The sequence below is a fragment of the Cyprinodon tularosa genome, unplaced genomic scaffold (assembly GCF_016077235.1).
Source record: "Cyprinodon tularosa strain WSP-4 unplaced genomic scaffold, ASM1607723v1 ctg753, whole genome shotgun sequence".
In the NCBI taxonomy this organism is placed as follows: Eukaryota; Metazoa; Chordata; class Actinopteri; order Cyprinodontiformes; family Cyprinodontidae; genus Cyprinodon; species Cyprinodon tularosa.
The window spans coordinates 56,536-76,824 of record NW_024039511.1 but is presented as its reverse complement, the minus strand read 5'-3'; the positions used below and the strand labels follow the sequence as shown (position 1 = coordinate 76,824).

General features: G+C 38.9%; 1 protein-coding gene across 1 annotated transcript in view; it reads right to left on the bottom strand.

Moving 5' to 3' along the window:
- LOC119773260 (zinc finger protein GLIS2-like) overlaps positions 1-19,625 on the bottom strand; it is a 60,539-nt gene extending 40,914 nt beyond the window's left edge. Inside the window, exon 1 of the mRNA XM_038270181.1 lies at positions 19,232-19,625. The gene's annotated coding sequence lies outside the window, so the exon portion shown is untranslated. The remainder of the gene's footprint in view (positions 1-19,231) is intronic.
- Between the last annotated feature and the right edge of the window lie 664 nt (positions 19,626-20,289).

Genomic DNA, 20,289 nt, shown 5'->3' with positions numbered 1-20,289 from the left:
TTTTGAACTTTCCTACTGACTGTCTCTCCTTGAATACTGGGTCCATCTGTCCTTGGTTCATGAAAAAAGGACACTTTCAATGCAACAAGCCTTCTCAAATATCCCTCAGAGACTCTTCAGCGGTTTGTGTGCATGTCATTCATAAGGTTCTTCCTCCCTTGGCCTCCACATTACTTGCCATCTGAAACATCTTTGGCTAATTTAAAAATGTTTTGATGAGCAAATTAATATATAAAAACATTTTTCTTTGGAGTTTTTTTTTCTGCTAAGACTTATGTGAATTACCTGACAAGCAGATCTACAAGTAGATTAGTGGATCTAATATTGAAGTTGAGAGTTTGATTCTACGGACTACGTTGATGAAAGTATCTCAGAAAGGGAAGAATGAGGATCTACCAGATGTACTGTAGCGCTGCGGGAGTTCTTGCCATGCAGCTAAATCTGCTTTGGGAGGTGAGGATTTACAATCTGATGCAGCTCAGTGATAAAAGATAGCCCAAATAAAATATCTGTGGTAGTACAACCTTTTTTTTTCCACGGTCATTATTTTATCTAGCTGTACTGACAGATTTTAAAAAAAATTGGTTTGAAAGAAAGCATGCAAATGTTTAAGTTATCATTTTTCATCTAGACTGTGTAATCTGTTTCACTGTTTGCATAATGTGTTGCCTTATGAAGGACCCCCCAATTTAAATAGGTTTCTGCTAGCCCAGAAACAATCATTTTTAAAAATGGATTAATGTTTTGTTAAGGCTAAAGTTTAACAATCGTTTAATCTTACAACTTGTCTCAAAATTAAAATTTTTTTTCAAAGTATTACCGGTTAAAAAGAAAAGCTAAATATAAAGCTGGAGAAATCTGGGATGTATTCACCATCAGAGTTTTTGTTTAAGCTTTGCTCGGCCACAAAATTAAACAAAGGTAGAATGTATGAATCCCTGAAAAAAAATTTATCATTACATTTTGCACTTAGAGGGAACCTAAACCAGGAGTATATAATGATAAAATTATTTTATTACTTTTGCAAAAATATTAGGGCTGCAACAACGAATCGATAAAATCGATAAAAATCGACTTTTAAAAGCGTTGGCAACTAATTAAATCATCGATTAGTTGTGTCGCGCGATTAATGCGTCATCCGCCGCCGCCGTCATCCGGGGGAAGAAAAAAAAATATGGCGGAGCGAGTCAGCGCCGCAGTTGCAGTGTTGCCAACTCAGCGACTTTTCAGACCCCTCCAGCGACTATTTTTCAAAAAAGTGACTAGCGACAAATCTGGCGACTTTTTACGGTGTCACTGGCGGCTTTTGCCTGCCGTGGGGCGCCTCCCCCATCCAAATGCCTTTCTCCCTCTCCCACAGGAATCCCTCTCAGCGCGGCAGTCAGAGTCAGAGCCGCAGGATTGTAGTGAGGAGTTTACCCTCAGCGTCCAGACTGCAAATGAAGCGCGCATGCGCCGGGATTGACGGCGCAAATTGATCACAATAATTAAAATAGCCTGCGCTATGTAAAGTGAAAAAAGTCGTAACATGCAACTTTTGTAAAAACAAATGAACATGGCACGGAAGCACCACTGTTATGACGCAGCACCTGAAAAGAAAACACGTTGGAGCCTTCAATGGCAGTGAAGAGAGCTGATCAGCAGGATGAGGAACCATGTTTGTTTCGTTTTAAAGTGGGGAAACGTAACGTTAGTTTCTCAGTTCGCTCATCTGATGCTTTCCTTACCGTGTTAGTAGGTTACAGACAGTGATAAGGTTGGCTAATTATTTTACTTTTAATTTCATTTAAATTTGTTTAAGCAGCGTTTATATTTTCTTTATAAATAAATTAACTTGCAAATTATGAGGGCAAGGCTTTTAAAGTTTAAATCTTCTGGCAAAGATAAAGAAAAGAAGATCCTGCAATTTATGGAAGTAAAGCAGAACAAAATCCAGCAAGATCAGTAATATGTCAATTAATTATCTGCCACATTCCCATGTAAATATCTGTCTTTGGAGGATGTGTTTTTTTACCACCCCTAGTTCTCTCATTTTTATTCCAAATACAATTTATAATTTGAATCACAGGGCTATTTTTATCTCTATGGTTCAGTATTTTCTCAAGCAGCAACTTTAACTGCTATACTTTCCTGTCTTAAAAGGCAGAACTCTTCTAGTCTAAAAAAAACTCATTTGTTGAAATGGGGGGACCTATTGTTTGAACCCCTTAGGGGCTTTTAAAAACAAAAATGCCTGTCTCTTTTTGCGCTTTATGAAACAAAGTAGCCTATATTTTGTGGATGTACAGCTACATTTCTCATGTAAGTTTGCGTAGTTTTTACACAAACATTTATTTTTCATATTGCACCAGTACAGTTAATGAGCAACCTGTACTTGTGTGCTTGTTTGTTCTGTCTAAAATGTTTATTTTGGAATAAAGAGGTTAATATAAAAAAAAAATGTTTGTCCGATTCATCGATTCATCGAAAAAATAATCGGCCGATTCATCGATTTTTAAAATAATCGTTAGTTGCAGCCCTAAAAAATATACTCATAGCTTTTTTTCTATTCACATTTTTAAGCTCTATTCTCAAAGCTTAACCATTTCCAGGACAGCACAAAACATTCGGCCTTAAAAATAAGACTCAGACAGTGTAGAATTTTAAGTTGAACTTAAGTTTAAACAATCGGGACTGATCAGTATGCATATTTTCCATAATGAGATAGCGAGGAAAGAAGTATTTGTAGAAAAAAAAAAGCTCTAAAGAGAAAATTAGTCCACCATGGCGCACATAGCTGACTAATGTAGCGTTTTCCACCATGCCAACTTGAGATTAAACTCAGATGTTTGTTCCAAATTCCATCCTTGAAGGCCACATAAGAACAACGCAAAGCAGAGGATCAACAATCAAGTCCTCATAGATTAAAAAAAACACTAAGTCCATGTGTGAGTTTTTATGGGTTTTCTTTTTCTTTCAGTAGACCCAAATTTGGACTTTGCACCCCCACCCCCCAGTGGAAAAAATTCAGCATGCATCTGTTTTTTCAGGAAAGAGGTTTTCAGCCAGTGTTTGCCTCTTAAATGGCGCCCGACATGAGATGACCATAGTTTCGCGACACAGCTGCTAAACCTCAACTGGGTGTCCCACTGCATGGCTCCCTAATGACAGCTGGCAGTGAGAGTGCTCTGGATCTACTTTTGCTGGCTGGATTCGAACCAGCAACCTTCCAGTCAGATGTGGAAACTCGCTGAAACTCGCTCCCAAACTCGCTGTCGCCACAAATTCTTCCCCAATCACTGACACAATCCCCCGGCAGAATATAAGGCGAAGGCTAAACCACAATGAAGTCAGTGTTTAGGTCTTGCTGCTCGCTTGCCAACTTCTCCACCACACTGGTTTCTCATTCCAGTGCAACCTCGTTGACTTTTCTCATGCACACATTCACATACGGACTCCTGTTAGGAGAAACCAACAGGGAAAGCATATACACTGTAGGACCTCGGCCACATGCATCCAGGCACACACTCCAACCAGAGTCACGCCATACCGACAAGACTCATTGCCATGCTTAAACCTCATTCCTCTCGCAGTTTCCCCTCCATGTCCAGTGATTTTACATTTCTAACCTTTCTCTACTAGAAAATCAGGGAAGGCTTTGAATAATGTAAAGGTAATGTATTTGTTTCCTGCATTGAACTATGTGCAAATATGTACGCAGGACCCCTTAGGATTGCAACCTTTAAGAGCAAAGTTTTATAGAAACCTATGCAGAATTAACTTTTCAGACATGAAACTTTTTTAATGAACTTGTGTAAATATCCATGACATTTCCGTGTTGATGGATTCAAACTCACACCCAGGTATGAGACACACTCATCAGGCTTTCTTCTTCTCATATTTGCCTCCACTGTTGACCTAGTCTGGCCTCTCACTCCCTGTATTTTTTTTCTTGCTCCCTCCTCTCTTGTCTTCCCTCCCTCTAACTCCTTCCTGTGGTTTTCCTCTCCCAGTCCTCCAGCAGAGCATACCTCTCCCGTTCCTTGCTCCTCCCACTCCTTTTCTCCTCTCTCACATACTCTATACAACATTGCATTTTTAACTCTCTTCTTTTACTCCTTTCCAGTTTTGTTACTTGCTTTGAAATGTCTTTTTGCATCTTTGCATACTTCTTTATGTACAAACACCTTCTTTTGGAACTCTATTAAAAAGAATGTAGAAGAGTTATCAGTATAAGGGTTTCATCTGCAAGCCTCAAAGATTGTATTTTGGAATCAAGGACCACAAAATATTACCATTCAAAAAATTATACTTTTGATTTTTAGGGAATGATATGCTTTGGCTTTTTACATTGCAAGCCCTTTTAAGGAATTCTGGAATGTCCCTGCTACTACAAGGGTAACAGGGACTTTGTTTTTGTGATCTGAAGGCACACACAGCCGAGAAGAAAGAGGCCGCCTATAAAGGCTGAAGTGTCTGCACGAGACATTGAAATTGGACACCTGTTAGAAGAGGACGGGGCAAAAACAAAAGGAAAGAATAGTTGGTGAGAAGCAGCACTGAGAGGGGCTGAGGTGGTCTTTATACTATGAGGAAAAATAAATATATAATTTAGACAACAAAGGAGAGAGGGAAGAAAAAAAATTGTGCCCTTCTTTGTTAACCCTAACCCAGTGAATAATATTTCACTTTCAGACATACATTTTCAGGCATACGTAATAACCAGCACCCATTCCTGGTTTGCATTTGGCCACATCGGGTATTGCTGGGATTTTCCAAAGTTTTTTTCACTGCAATTCTCACATATTTTTGGCAGTTGGTGTTCATAGAAAAAAATAGAATACCCTGTATTACCCCATAGTGATATTAGTTCCACATTTCCTTTATTCATATTTACCTCTACACTCTATTATATCTGACGGGTACCACTGCAGCCCAATGCTCAGTATGATGTCAATGCCAGTAATCAGGATGCTGACCTTCCTTCATGACGTAAAATATGGTTGTTACAGGAAAACGAGGGAGAAGTGGGTTGAAAACCTCAAACAGAAATTGCAGGACATGTACTCCCACCCTTTCCTCTCATCACACTTTTCCCATTATTTGTCTCGGTTTTACCCTCCCACTCTCTCTCCCTCTGGCTCTCTTGCATCTCAACAGTGCTAAATGATGCAACTCTGCAGACCGAGTATGCAATAGCGCCCAGTAGAGCCTGTAGATTGTCTTACACTGACACGGGCGTCTTCACCCCTTAGAAAGGGAGTGACGCTGGCCATCGGGGGAAAGAGGAGGGGGGAGTATACCCTCACAAGGAGGAGCCATTTTTTTCACTTGAATACCAGTTTACAGACCTTCAAAATAACTTAAAAAGGTAATATCATTCAACCAAAGGTTTTAAAACATAGATTCAGTCAAACTAAGGAAAAAGAACTGAGCCTTTAAATTTCAACTAAACTTACTTGTATTCCAAAGAAACCAAAAACTATTACCTGTTTTAATTACAAAATGGACCTAACTTAAAGAATAGGATCAATTTATCATGTCAACACATTACATGTTAATGCAAAGTAGTATGTTGTAAACTTCAAGCGAACACCAAAATCTGCCGCTTTAACAGATTTAATGCAGCAATGTTCCAGTCAGTTTTTTAATGATAAGTATCACAACCATAAACATCAGGTTTTCTGATCTCAACCATTATACCACACATTTTTAAACTGGCTAACAAACAACTGTGAAAACATTGTCTACTTTGATAGTTTGGTTGATTAAAGGCGGTAGTTTTGATTTGCAATTACATTTTATTATGAGTTAAACCAGGTATAGATCCCAGATTAGAGTATTTTGAAAGGGAAATGTCTTACCAATGACCAGCTTATGGCTTTCTTTAACATAAAACAAGAGATAAACATCTAGACAACAAAGATCAACTTAGAGATAAGATAGTTTTTGTTAGTGTTTCAATTTGGGCTGTAATTTGTTGGTTTCCACAGGAAAAATAACCATAAAGAAAAATGTAATTCCCACTAGAATATCAATGCAGTTTTCCTGTCCTTGTTCCTGATTATCTATAATGCTAAAATAGAAGATCTCAACTCCTTGTACTTCTTACTCAACTTTGAAGGTCTTTATCCTTTTCTTCTCACCATCTTGCCTGTAATTTTCTCTATTTATGTGTTTGTTGAATAATCGGTAGCAAAAAAAAAAGTTTTAATTTAAACCAAATTGATCCGCTAAACTACTGTTCATTCTCTTGCCTTGTAGTTAATTCCAAATCAGCACAATCAAAATGTAACCTAATCATAATCCAGCTTAATTCAAAAACAATCAGGGTCAGTATCAATTATTCAATTCTTCTACAACTGAAATGATTCCTAGATTGAATTGAGCTTCAGTTTCAGTTTGGTCGATCATCATATACAGGTGCTGGTCATAAAATTAGAATATCATGAAAAAGTAGATTGATTTCAGTAATTCCATTTAAAAAGTGAAACTTGTATATTATATTCATACATTACATACAAACTCATATATTTCAGATGTTTATTTTGTTTAATTTTGATGATTACAAATGACAACAAATGAAAATCTCAAATTCATCATATCAGAAAATTAGAATATTACTGAAGACCAATAAAAACAAAGGATTTATAGAAATGTTGGCCAACTGAAAAGTATGAACATGAAAAGTATGAGCATGTACAGCACTCAGTATTTAGTTGGGCCTCCTTTGGCCTGTATTACTGCAGCAATGCGGCGTGGCATGGAGTCGATCAGTCTGTGGCACTGCTCAGGTGTTATGATAGCCCAGGTTGCTCTAATAGTGGCTTTTAGCTCTTCTGAATTGTTGGGTCTGGTGTATTGCATCTTCTTCTTCACAATACCCCATAGATTTTCTATGGGGTTAAGGTCAGGAGAGTTTGCTGGCCAATTAAGAACAGGGATACCATGGTCCTTCAACCAGGTACTGGTAGCTTTGGCACTGTGTGCAGGTGCCAAGTCCTGTTGGAAAATGAAATCTGCATCTCCAAAAAGTTGGTCAGCTGCAGGAAGCATGAAGTGCTCTAAAACTTCCTGGTATGTGGCTGCGTTGACCCTGGACCTCAGAAAACACAATGGACCAACACCAGCAGATGACATGGCACCCCAAACCATCACTGACTGTGGAAACTTTACACTGGACTTCAAGCAACATGGATGAAGTGCCTCTCTTCTTTTCCTCCAGACTCTGGGACCTTGATTTCCAAAGGAAATGCAAAATTTACTTTCATCAGAGAACATGACTTTGGACCACTCACCAGCAGTCCAGTCCTGTTTCTCTTTAGCCCAGGCAAGACGCTTCTGACGCTGTCTGTGGTTCAAGAGTGGCTCGACACAAGGAATGCGACAGCAGAAACCCATGTCTTTCATACGTCTGTGTGTGGTGGTTCTTGAAGCACTCACTCCAGCTGCAGTCCACTCTTTGTGAATCTCCCCCACATTTTTGAATGGGTTTTGTTTCACAATCCTCTCCAGGGTGCGGTTATCTCTCTTGCTTGTACACTTTTTTCGACCACATCTTTTCCTTCCCTTCGCCTCTCTATTAATGTGCTTGGACACTGAGCTCTGTGAACAGCCAGCCTCTTTAGCGATGACCTTTTGTGTCTTGCCCTCCTTGTGCAAGGTGTCGATGGTCGTCTTTTGGACAACTGTCAAGTCAGCAGTCTTCCCCATGATTGTGTAGCCTATAGAACTAGACTGAAAGACCATTTAAAGGCTTTTGCAGGTGGTTTGAGTTAATTAGCTGATTAGAGTGTGGCACCAGGGGCCATCAATTTTGAACCTTTTCACAATATTCTAATTTTCTGATATGATGAATTTGAGATTTTCATTTGTTGTCATTTGTAATCATCAAAATTAAACAAAATAAACATCTGAAATATATGAGTTTGTATGTAATGTATGAATATAATATACAAGTTTCACTTTTTAAATGGAATTACTGAAATCAATCTACTTTTTCATGATATTCTAATTTTATGACCAGCACCTGTATCTGCAAAAGAAACCAGGCAATGGTAAAAGGGAGGGCTCCCTTTTGACAGGAAGAACCCTGCAGGAGAACCCGTCTCCGACTCAGGGAGGACCCCATCTTCATCAACCAGCTGCAGCCGAGAGTACAGGAAAAAGACACAGACAAACACAATAACAGAGACCAGACTCAGGAAAGACAACCATCTGCCTCAACTGACTGGAGGTGAAAGCACAGGAAAGAGACACAAAGGGGCAGAAAAGTAACAGGACATGGGTACCAGCAATGAGAAGATAAAACTGCAGTTATGAGCTTTAAAAGTACTTCCACAGACAAAAAGCAATGAGGATAAAGACAGCAGATCAAAGACAGGTGGACATTAGAGAAGGTCTAAGTCTAAAAAGACATTCCTAAAATATTCAGCTACTGACCCACAAAAAAGAACCAGAATTAACCCATGACCCACATTATTAATTGGAATATAAATATTTGATTAAACCAATTAACCTTTGGTATAGTAGCAATGGAAACAGCATCAAAAACCAATGTATTTGATTTCATCTATTTCTAAGAGGTTCTTTTATATTAATAAACACACAAATATGCTTAATTGTAATTATTTAGTGTTTAGTTGATTTTCTGCATGGATCTAAAGACCCCATACTTGTTCATTTGGAATGCCAAGTAGGGTCATGACCCAAACTTTGGAAACCAATGAAATGCAACCAAAAATCAAAAAAATACAACCAGTAATCTATATCATATATAAATATTAGTTGTGTACTAATGTTTTGTCTTCGATAAGAAAAATTTGTTTTAAAAAAATCATATAGTTTAAGAAACATTTTCTTTGCTAAGTGTATTTAATGTTCCTTTATCTGTTCCCAATTTTAAGTAACACACCAACTTATGTTATACAGATTTGTCACTGTAATATATTTCTCTAGAAACTAAATTTTTAAGCCAGTATAAAAATGTACATAATTGAAGCAGGAGAAAAAAAATATTTATGGTTTTCAAGAATAAATACTAAGGTCCTATATTCCAGTGTATTCTCATTATCAGTTCGTACGAAATCGTCCGAAAAGTAATTTCAAACGTTTTGGACGTTTTTTTCGTTGTATTTTTACGTCTTGCCCCGAGACAAGATATCCTTGCGCATGCGCATCTTACGCACCATTCAATAACATAGAATTTAACATACAAATAACCCTGACCCTAAGATACAAAACAGCAAGCAACCTAGTGAGAGACATCAAGAAGTAATTATTGCACTGTTTTTCCCAGTTTAACGTCCGTCCGCGGATCTGCCTTTTTCGTCTGTCTGGCTGCGCATGCGCACTGATCTGTTTTTTCGAGGAAAAACGTCCAAAACGTACGAAATACTGTGCATAATTTTTCGTAGAATTTCATACGAACTGATAATGAGAATATGTTGTATATTCAGAACAAAATTTAAACCATTTGGCTCACGAGCAAAGCACAATATTACCCTTAACAGGTTGCCGACATGCCGAAATATGGTAGTGGCAGTATTAGACTACCGAAAGGCTTTTTAGGGCGACATGGGCCTAATTAAAGGCTAGTTGGGAAATCCTGAAAATAAACCTGTGAGAGGGTAGAAAGGCATGAGAGGGGGACAGAGAGGTTATCTGGTGGCAGGACAACATCTAGCATTCAGAAAGTGCTACCATAAAGCAATATCTTTTACAATATCTGTAAAAGATATTGATCCAATGTGACTGGAATCTATTCTACAAAGAAAAGTCCACAAAAATTATATCTGTATAGGGTTTGTACTTAAATTGCTAAAAAAGATCATGAACTGCAATGGCTGTAAAACTATTTTTATTTCTGTTATTAAATAAGATAAATCTGGAATGCTTATTTTTGAGATTTTATTTCTACCTAATCAATGGTACATATTTCTCATAATGCTGGTGAAGATTCCCAGTCATCCAGGTCATAGTCATTCTAAAAAAGTTAAAAAAAAACAATCCACTGGACTTTGTTTCCAAGTTGGAAGATGTTTCGCTTTATAGAGGCCATATAGGCTTTATAGAGTGGACCAAAGAAACTCAAACTCAATGCTTTCTGACATTTTGAATTGGATGGGAAGCGAAACATCTATAAACTTGGAAACAATGTCCAGTGGATTGTTTTTTAACTGCTTAGGAAACTCTCGTCATGATAATATGGAACTGATTTTGGGACACCCAACCAGATGTTACTCAAATCTCGTATTGTTATTATTGTTATTAGTGGAGCAACAGCTACCTCTCAACACTGATGCTTTATTCTATCAGTTACAAGGGCAAATGGGTAAAAGATTATGTGAAGAAGAGAATGAGGAGGAAACAAACAGACTGAAAATACCCGTATGACTAAAATTCCTTTATACCATACAAAGAAAACAGGAAAGAAGTAAATTTCTCCAAACAAATCCACGATGAGCCTAAGTCCCAGATATGAATCTACTTTTAGTAGCGTTATCTTTCCATTTCCATTCAGAATGTTGTTTGACTGTTTTTTTTCTCTTTTCCACATTTCTCTCTTTTTTTATTTCCTAGCATCGCTCTTTCATTCCTGCTGTCATCCAGACCCAGAACACATAAACACATGTGTCTCACATTCCTCTGTGCACAGCAGATTCACCCAATTTATTTTCACTGTGTGTGTGTCTCCTCATGAGTTTGTGTGTGCCAAGCCAGTAAATAATAACCAATCCCAGCTGTGTACTGTAGCCTGTCCGTCTTGTTCGCAGTTAGGAAACATAGCTGGTAAAAGATAAAGGCTCCATGAAATGTGACCATGGATGGATGGATGGATGGATGGATGGATGGATGGATGGATGGATGGATGGATGGATGGATGGATGGATGGATGGATGGATGGATGGATGGATGGATGGATGGATGGATGGATGGATGGTTAGGTTTTGGGCATGTTAGCATGTAGCTAATGATAGTTATTGATGTAAGGTGTAGGTACCAGATTTGCTTGGGTGGTCAGATCTGCTTGGGGTCCTGCCTGTTCTTAAATGGGTCATAGAATGATTATATAGGGTATTTGGTGCTGATCATTAAGGTCTCTGAATAGGGTGTCTAACATTGGTTGGGCTGAAAATGGCATATTTGTTGCTCTATGCGCCCCAATTCAAGCCTGGTTAAAAGCCCTAGAATGAAACTACAGGATTCCTTCCTTTTATGGTATGCTGATGAATATTTAGATGAGCTGTGCTCTGATTGGTTGGTTTACAACGACTGAAGTTGCTGAGCAAAGAAGCATCATAGCAACAAGCACTCACTCCCTGAAACATCAAATTGTTGATATGGTAGGGTGACTAGACGTCCTCTTTTTCCCGGACACGTCCTACTTTTCATACCTAAAAAAAGGTCCAGGGGGAATTTCAAAATCGTCCAGGAATTTGGTCGACTACAGTGCAGCACGTAGTAGAAACAGGGAGCCACGGGGCAGAGAGCCAGTGGGGGATGGAGCAACATAACCAGACCCGGTGACGGTACCCTGGATACCGGCGGCTCCATGCTTACCCCTGCCTGCCTTACCAGCCCCAGGCCCCTCTCCTCCAGCTGAGGACGGGCGGCTAATGGGTCTCTGCTGAGGTCCGGCCTAGTCAGCGGCCCAGCAGTCAACACTTCAGCATAAACAGATTTTTTCAGCTTTGTTATCAATCAGGTAAAACTTCATTGATCATTAAACATGCTAACACTACAGATGCTTACACATGGAAGCTGCATTTTTATTATCGTTGTTAGGGCAACTACATTGTTTGAGGTTATGTGGCAACGTTCAGCGAATCACATAGTGCAATGTCACTGGCATGCGCAGAGCCAAAGCAGATCTGACCACCAGAGCAGAGCTAGTACCTACACAGGGTCTAATAATCCAGTTGAATACTTAGTCTATGTTTCATTGGTGACAGTTTTATCACACCATGGTAATATAGCTATAAAGATAGTGTATTAATTTATAGATGAGTTATTCTCAGCAGAGTGCTGGGATGCGTCTCAAACTATAACTCCGTCTGTAGCTGGGTCTATCAAAGTTTTCTGAGAAGAACTGTGTTGATTTCCACAACTGTCAGCTTTGGTTCGCTCCTTCCCTTGAAAGAGAGATTTCTACTGTTAGAATAGCATGGTGAAGGAGTATGGTACTTTGGATTTTCTGTGGCCGGGAAGAAATATCTGCTTTTCAAGGCTTTATTTATATATTTTATTTATATACTGTATTTCTGTGTTGATTAAGAAAGCATGATATATATATATATATATATATATATATATATATATATATATATATATATATATATATATATATATATATATATATATATATATATATATATATATATACGGCATATATATGTGTATGTGTGTTTGAATAAAATGGCTTCCAAAAGCTAGAAAACACTTTAAAAGTGCTTATCTGCTTTTAAACATAATGAAAAGGCAGCCAGTAATATATTTGTTTATTTTATTAGTTTGACATTTTTGGTTTGCTGCCTCTAAAATATTTCTTTTATTTAAAAGAAGAAGACAGACATGCCAGAAATGAGAGGGAGAGAGGAAAGAGGCATATACTGGGAGGGTAGATGAAGAGGGGGGGTGTTGAGTTGGGTTTTTGGAATTTGGTCTGTGTTTGGTTTGGAAGCCAAGACCCCGTCTCTGGGCTCTCTGGAGGATAATGGAAAAGAGGGGGAGAAAAGGGGTTTATGGATACGTATGTGTGTGCATGCCCTCACAGGTGGTCGGCACAAGCTGGCGGGGGGGCTTTATGTGTCTCAAAACACGTGCGTCCACTGAACTGTGTCGACACGCTGGTCTTCAGGTGCTGGAACAAACAGATGGGAGTTTTGACTATTTCAGAATGAGAGAGAGGAGACGCACAGAGGAGGTGAATAAGACATTCCTGAGACGCAGGCAGAGGGGAGGGGGACACAGGGAGTCTGTGGTTAGTTGGTGGTTTCAAACTAAGAGGAGAAAAATGACTGTTGGGTCCAGGGTTGGGCCCAAAATTGTTACCACAACCCGCCAGCAAGCCAGGGAAAGAGAGGAAAACACAGTCAAAAAGAGTTATATAGGAGGAGAAGCAAAAAAGGGCCTCCTACGGCATGAGGCCTGCAAACTCCGTCCTGTGCCGCAGGGGGGAAATGGGGGGAGCGGTGCTTTTATAGCTGGGTTGAACCCACTGAACCCATCATGTACAAACAGCAGGGAAAGTATGGAAACAACAGAGGCCTGAGGCCAGCAGCCACACAGGGGGCTTCCACAGGGGGTTTTAGGTTAGGGACCACCACAGGGCTGGACGTTCAAGGAGGAGTGAGACTGATGGAGAACTGTATTCTCATGAAAACATGACCTATCACGGGTTTAGCTACTTATATAACTCTGGAAAATATTTTGACACTTCTGTTCATGTTTCTACCATTATGTCCTTTTGGTATTTGCAGTGCCTTTTGCTAAGCATTTTGGAAGGGTTTTGTTGTAATGCACCAATACAAATTAGCATAGAATGGTGAAATGAATGAAAAGTAATGGGCACTGCTAACATTTTTCACAGCAAAATCAAAAATAAAGAGTGCATTTGTATTTAGCCCTTCTTCCCCCAATACCCCTAAATAAAATCCTATAGAACTACATTCAGAAACCATTAAGAAACTACAGCCCTAAAATCCAAATACATTAAATGTATTACATTTAGATAAACATCCTCATGAAGACCAAGCAGCAGATAAAGTTAAAGTACCCGGTAGTTAAGAAATTTAAAATAGAAAGTGTGTAATAGCCAATTGGAGGCAAAATCATCGATGTTCGTAAAAAGGGAATTCGTCCAAATAGAAAACTGATCAAATTTTGTAGTCAAAATTATAATTTCATTTACATTTACAGCATTCAAATACATATAATATAGAAATGCAAAGTTACAATGAATTTTTTTAATTTGGGGCTTCCTGCATGCTGTAATTCCAGACGTAGTCATACAGAGAGAAAATTCTTAGAAAAAAAATGTGCTGGAAGAAACAGTTTTTTAACCTAGTTTACCATGTTAATGTTTTGTGTTCTTTTACTTTTTTCTTATTAAACATCATAAGCTGAATAATACTATCTGGTGTTGCTCACATTCCAATACCTGTTGTTGGACTTAAGGAGCAGGAGGCTGCTAGATCTTGGTTGATATAACTTCCCTCTAATAGGTTGTGGAAACTCAGGAGGAGCTGGAGAAAATCCACAAATCAACTTGAATGATATGTGGACAGGATAGATAGTAACCCTGCCTTTCATGAGTTTGGATTTAATGAATGGGGGGTAAGTGGAAAGACACTGATAGAAGAAAGACATCGCCATGAGAAATCCAACTTGGTGTTTGCCACAAGCGATATAGGGGACATATCAAACACATGGAAGAAGGGTCTATGGTAGGATTACATGAAAATTAACCCTTTATTCAAATATAGCTATATGAAAAAAATAAAATAAAATAACAACTGGTTTACTGCTTCTCTTCAGCAGAGACATTGAAACATTGGGTAAACCAGATGGGAGGAGAAGAGTACAGTTTGATGCTGCAATGGACTTCAGACTTGAGTGGAGGTTCACTGTCCAGGAGCACAATAACCCTAAACATACAGCCCCAGGTATTGGAAGGTTTTGGAAAGGCTTAGATCAAAGCATATACTGGTCAGAGTCCCAACCAAGGGCCCTTTTAAAATCTGCATAACTTGAACATCGCTGTCCACAGCCGTGGATAAGAACCGTAGGGAAATAAATTCTTACAAAATGCTCCAAGTTGGCAGGGAAAAGATAATTTCCTAATTATAAATAAATTATAACCCTAATCCACAGATCTTCAGATTTTAGGTTTTATAAAAGATCCATAGACCTGATTCAATTATTGGTCTCTCCACAAAATTTTGTCAAGTCTATTGAATCTATTATTTATTCCAATCTATCTTTGGCTGTATTCCTTTCATAAATCTTTCATTCTTTTTTCTTTACTCTGTGATTTGGTCCCAAATGCTTTTCCTCCCATTGTTTGCGTTACTGATTTGTTTCTCCTTTTGCATTGACCTGTATTATTTATTTGCTACCATCACTCCCTTGAATAGAAAAGACTAATTCTATCACCCAGGGCACACCCAAAGACACAGATAGATCCCATATGTACACTTAGAGTGGTATTCCCCTCCTGTGGCTTTGCTATTGGATAAGGGGCGGGAATATAGATAGATGGACAAATAACTGAAAATAAGTTTTCTTGCAGACCCAAAGCCAATAAAACTTTGTTTGCCCAGCCTTCAGACAGTTACATGATGCAAGGAGCCTGTAACCTGCACATTTCTGCCTTCATATGAATCACTCCTACCCAGCCAGCTCTAACTACCTTGTTGCAATGTTTGGGGAATTCTGCGGCACGGATTAACTCATAGGTCATTCCTTACAAACGCCCAGCCTTCTGGAATGAGACCAGTTAAAAATTCAGATTTGTCTTAAAGAGATTTTTAAGATAGATGTCTTATTAATGTGTGAGTCTATGGTTGGCTACCTATTAGGCATCATTGACTAGGATACGGGGTTTTATACAGTACATACATTAGATATTACCAGGTTAAAGAACCTTAAGGGCAGATTAAACTTCTGCACCCACACACATCAATATTGCTTAGGTCTGGTTGCGAACCAGTTTTGCTGGTATGCTTCTGCACCCTGTGTCTAGAATTTCTAGGGACACGCAGCAGTTTCTCGGCAAAACGCAACGGGGAGCCTATTCGAAAACTCACAAAAACTTTGGTGGCGCCCGCAGGAGTGTTTATGTTCCGAAATAACGATGATACGTCTGCAAGATATCACGGTCACAGAGATGGATCTAGAGTAGGGGTGTAAATCACATCCATCATGGCGATTCGATTCAGTATCGATTTCCTGACCCAACGATTCGATTATTTTCGATACTCGATTAATACGATTCGATTCAATTAATTGGTTCATTTTTTTTTCTCTTTTTTTTTTTTTTTTTTTTTTTTTTTTTTTACACCTTACAGGCAAGACAATGTTTCAAATTTGAAATAAATTAATGAAAGCTGTAATATCGTTGTGCTTTTTTTTTTTTTTATAAATAACAGAAGTAGAAAAGTTGCGTCAAAAAATACTGCACAACATCAGTGCAATGAGTGCAATTCAACACCTCGGCTCCAGACGTCCCCGCCCCCTCCACAGACGCTCCGCTGCACCTCTCCCAAATTGTAGCTGACCACAAACAGTGCCGCAGACAGGAGGCCAGCTTGTTTTGTTTTTATGACTGAAATTGCAGAAAACAACTCGTGAAGTTTGACCCGTTAGAATAGCGAGGTGCGCGAGATCGCTGGGACCTTTTTTCCACTTGGATCTCCACCCTTTTTGGCCCTCATTACCCTCCGTCGTCAGACTAAACTCCCCCCCACTTCCTCACCGCCTCGGCCATATCTAGACTCACAGTGTGTAGCACAGACCACGCTTCAATATTGAGCATAAATCAAAAATGTCTGTGTCAAGCTTACTGCAACACACTGCTGTAAGAGTATAACCAGGAAGCGGGGTAGGAGGGCAAAATAGGTTTAGCGCCACCGCAGCACGGGAGGGAGAATTACGCCCAGGAGCAAATGGATAAAAATAGACAGGAGGAAAAAAAAACATGAATCGATACTCTTGCGGAAATATCGATGCATCGGATCGTCGGCTGTTGGATGGATGCATCGATACAAAACAATTATTATTTACACCCCTAATCTAGAGTGGCTAGACATCGAAGAGGAGCAGGTTCTGTTAATGGAGTTTGCAAAAAGATCAATTAGCCTTTCGTCGAAGTTGTCCATTGTTCCTTGGTCTTTAAAAATTGCGCAACCCGGCACTCAATCGAGAAGGACGACCACACAGACAGCTGGAAAGGCATACCAAGGACCAATCACAGCTGCTTTTTTATCTGTGCACTTCCGCTTGAGGTCTACGCGGGTTTGCGAGCGTCACGCACAGAGACAGATTTGATGGTTGCAGAGGCTTTGGGTCAGAAGCCTAAATTGGCCTTTGTTTGACATTATTAGACAGAATGTGGGACTCTTTCCAGTATTTAGGGGAGCTGGACATCTCTAACAATCCGGATTGATGCACTGTTTTCATTCTTTTTTTTGTCTGTTATTACTGTTGTTTGTTTTTTGGGGGGGGATAATTCATTGTACCTCTATCCATTTTAAGTTTTGTGATATGTGTACGTCTATATATTTGCACAATGTAATTTGAGATTGCAGATTTTTTTCTTACAGCAAGAAATCAATCAAATTTGTGAAGAAAAAAATTTAAATACATTAACCAAACATGAAAATAATATGAAAATAGTCAAAGCTTATCTTCCCACAATTGATTGTTTGTTTATTGTTACATGTTTAACACACCCACCACCTTGATAAGGCACATTACATTACAAGCACAGTACAGAGGCACCTATTCATCCATTTTCTATACCTGCCTAAACCTTATTTGATCTCACAGTGTGGGGTCTACCTCTCACTGAGAGGAGGGGTCCTGCCTTGACTCTTCACAAGTCCATCACATGGCAACACATGGAATCACCACTAACAGTTAGTTAAATATCTTTTTAGCTGTTCAGGACAACTCAAGATAGAACCAGGACCTGTATCGGAGTACATACAAGCTTTCCATCCTCATGAATAAATCCAGTTGGGATTTGAACAAAGAATCTTCTTGCTAGTAGACAATACAAGTGTGATAATTAAATTAACCAGTTAAAGTTTAAAAAAAAAAAAACTCAAGACCTCATTGAGTGAGAAATTCATATTCTGCATTGACCTTAAAGGAATAGTACACCCAAAACATGATTAGCCTTCATTTTCTTCTCACCCCCATGCTGAACAACACTCTGGAGTATTTTTTTGATATCTCAAATGCATCTGGAGATCTGGGAGGCTTCTTGCTGTCTGCTGACATTCAAATAATGGAGGTCTATGGTGCCCGAGACAGAAAGGTCCATAAAAGTCCACAAAAAACGTTTCAATATTCCTCCATACTGCTCGTCCAATGTATTCCAAGTGTCCTGAGTGGGTAGCATCCAGAATTTACTCGAAACGAAGTCATTTAGAATGTTTTTAGAGCATAAACAGTAGTGTATAGGATTTCCTGAAAGCGCGCGCCTGCGAGTTCACGACGCTACGGAAACCGCGGCAGACCAAACCAGATGAAAGTGCGCATTCAGCTCGGCAAAGAACTCATGCTCTTCCTCAACACTGAAGTCCTCAGACATTTTTCTTTCGTTGTTTCTTTCTTTGCACAGGTAAGCAGCACATTTCTTCTTCTACGCTTGCATTATTGGCAGAGCAGACGCTGAATGCGCACTTTCATCCGGTTTGGTGTGCCGGCTTCCGTAGCGTCGTGAACGCGCAGGTGCGCGCTTTCAGGAAATCCTATACACTACTGTTTATGCTCTAAAAACATTCTAAATGACTTCGTTTCGAGTAAATTCTGGATGCTACCCACTCAGGACACTTGGAATACATTGGACGAGCAGTATGGAGGAATATTGAAACGTTTTTTGTGGACTTTTATGGACCTTTCTGTCTCGGGCACCATAGACCTCCATTATTTGAATGTCAGCAGACAGCAAGAAGCCTCCCAGATCTCCAGATGCATTTGAGATATCAAAAAAGTACTCCAGAGTGTTGTTCAGCATGGGGGTGAGTAGAAAATGAAGGCTAATCATTTTTTGGGTGTACTATTCCTTTAATATTCACTATAACCATGTTGTTATAAGTTTAACAAAATCTCTAAAAACCTCCTCTGCTTTAAAACAACAGAAGTTAACCAGGGACACAAGCTTGTGGAACTCCCAATTTAAGATCAGCAAGAATTAAAATATTTTTTTTATAACTGTCATTCTTAAAAGAATCTGTAAGTTTAACACCTTTCTCCAATAAAATGTGTCCAAATATTCATGAAAAATCTTTTACTCACAGAAAATGAACATAATTGGACTTTTTTAAACAGAAAATACCTTTCCTTTTTCCATTTTATTGGCTCTCTGGCTTTTATCCTTTGAGGTTAAAAGAACTACTGGATAAAATTAAGATATTTAACTAAGCATGGATCTAACTTCCTCTGTAAACTATTAATTAAAGTGTTAATCTTACATTTTAAAGGGGAGCTACCTGTTTGTTATTAATGGAGTCATATTGTTTACCTTTCAACAGCGCCTCCGTTGCTCCTGCAGCCTGTCAGAAGATGCTGTTGATGCCTTCAAGAACAAAATTCATCCAAGTCGAGCCTGTTTGTGCGGCTCTCCTTGTAACATATCCCAATGACTTATCACTTGGAAACCGGCTCTTTCCGAGATGAAAAAAAATAATAAATGTGGTCAGTTTTCGGCTTTTAAACCAGTAGACCTTGTCTAAGAAATAGTTTGAGTCAAAATTGCACTAAAGAAAAGGGAGAAAAAAGTTTAAACAGGAAAAAAAAAAAGATTTTCACACAGGCTTGAGGCAAATAATTGTTTTAATCTTCCACAGATGATCTGCAGAGGCTCTTCTAAAGGTGCATCGCCCAGTTGCGACGCTGGTCAACTGAAGCAGAGAGAAGCTGAGAGCAGGCTGTCCCACAGGAGGAGGAGGGCGGAGAGGAGGAGGAGGAGAAGGAGGAGGAGAAGCTGCATCCCTCAGCCAGCTGTTCCGACTCTTCGGATGGAGGGCGTACCTTTACATTGCGTAAAAATCAACAGTCAGTAAGCAAAAAAATTAGTTTTCTTCACCCTAAACATCAATTTATTATATCAATGCAAAGGAATAATTAACATACAACGAAGATACATCACAGACACTATTTTTAAAAGAAAAACTATACTTTCCTTACAATAGTTAATTATGTTCATGCAGCTGTTTAACTTTACATTCCATCCCCACGCAAACACTAAAGAGCAGATTGCCGACCTCTAGTGGTTAAAGTCTGACACTACAGCAAATTCGAATAAACTTGGAATACAGCAACATGAATAATTCCCCAAAAAATAAAATAAAATGGCTCCTTTTTGCTGAAGATGGAGGCTTTTTGATTTAATTATTATAAACATAGGCAGTTGGTTCAATTTAAAACTACCCTTGTCAACCTGTGATGTTTTGACTCAATGGATGTTACTTTTTATATAAAGCAGATTGTATCACGGTCTTGGTTCTGTTATGTTTTACTTTGCTCCATGTTTTTTAGTTTTATTCCTATTTTGTTGTATTTTCTGGATATATTTGAGTT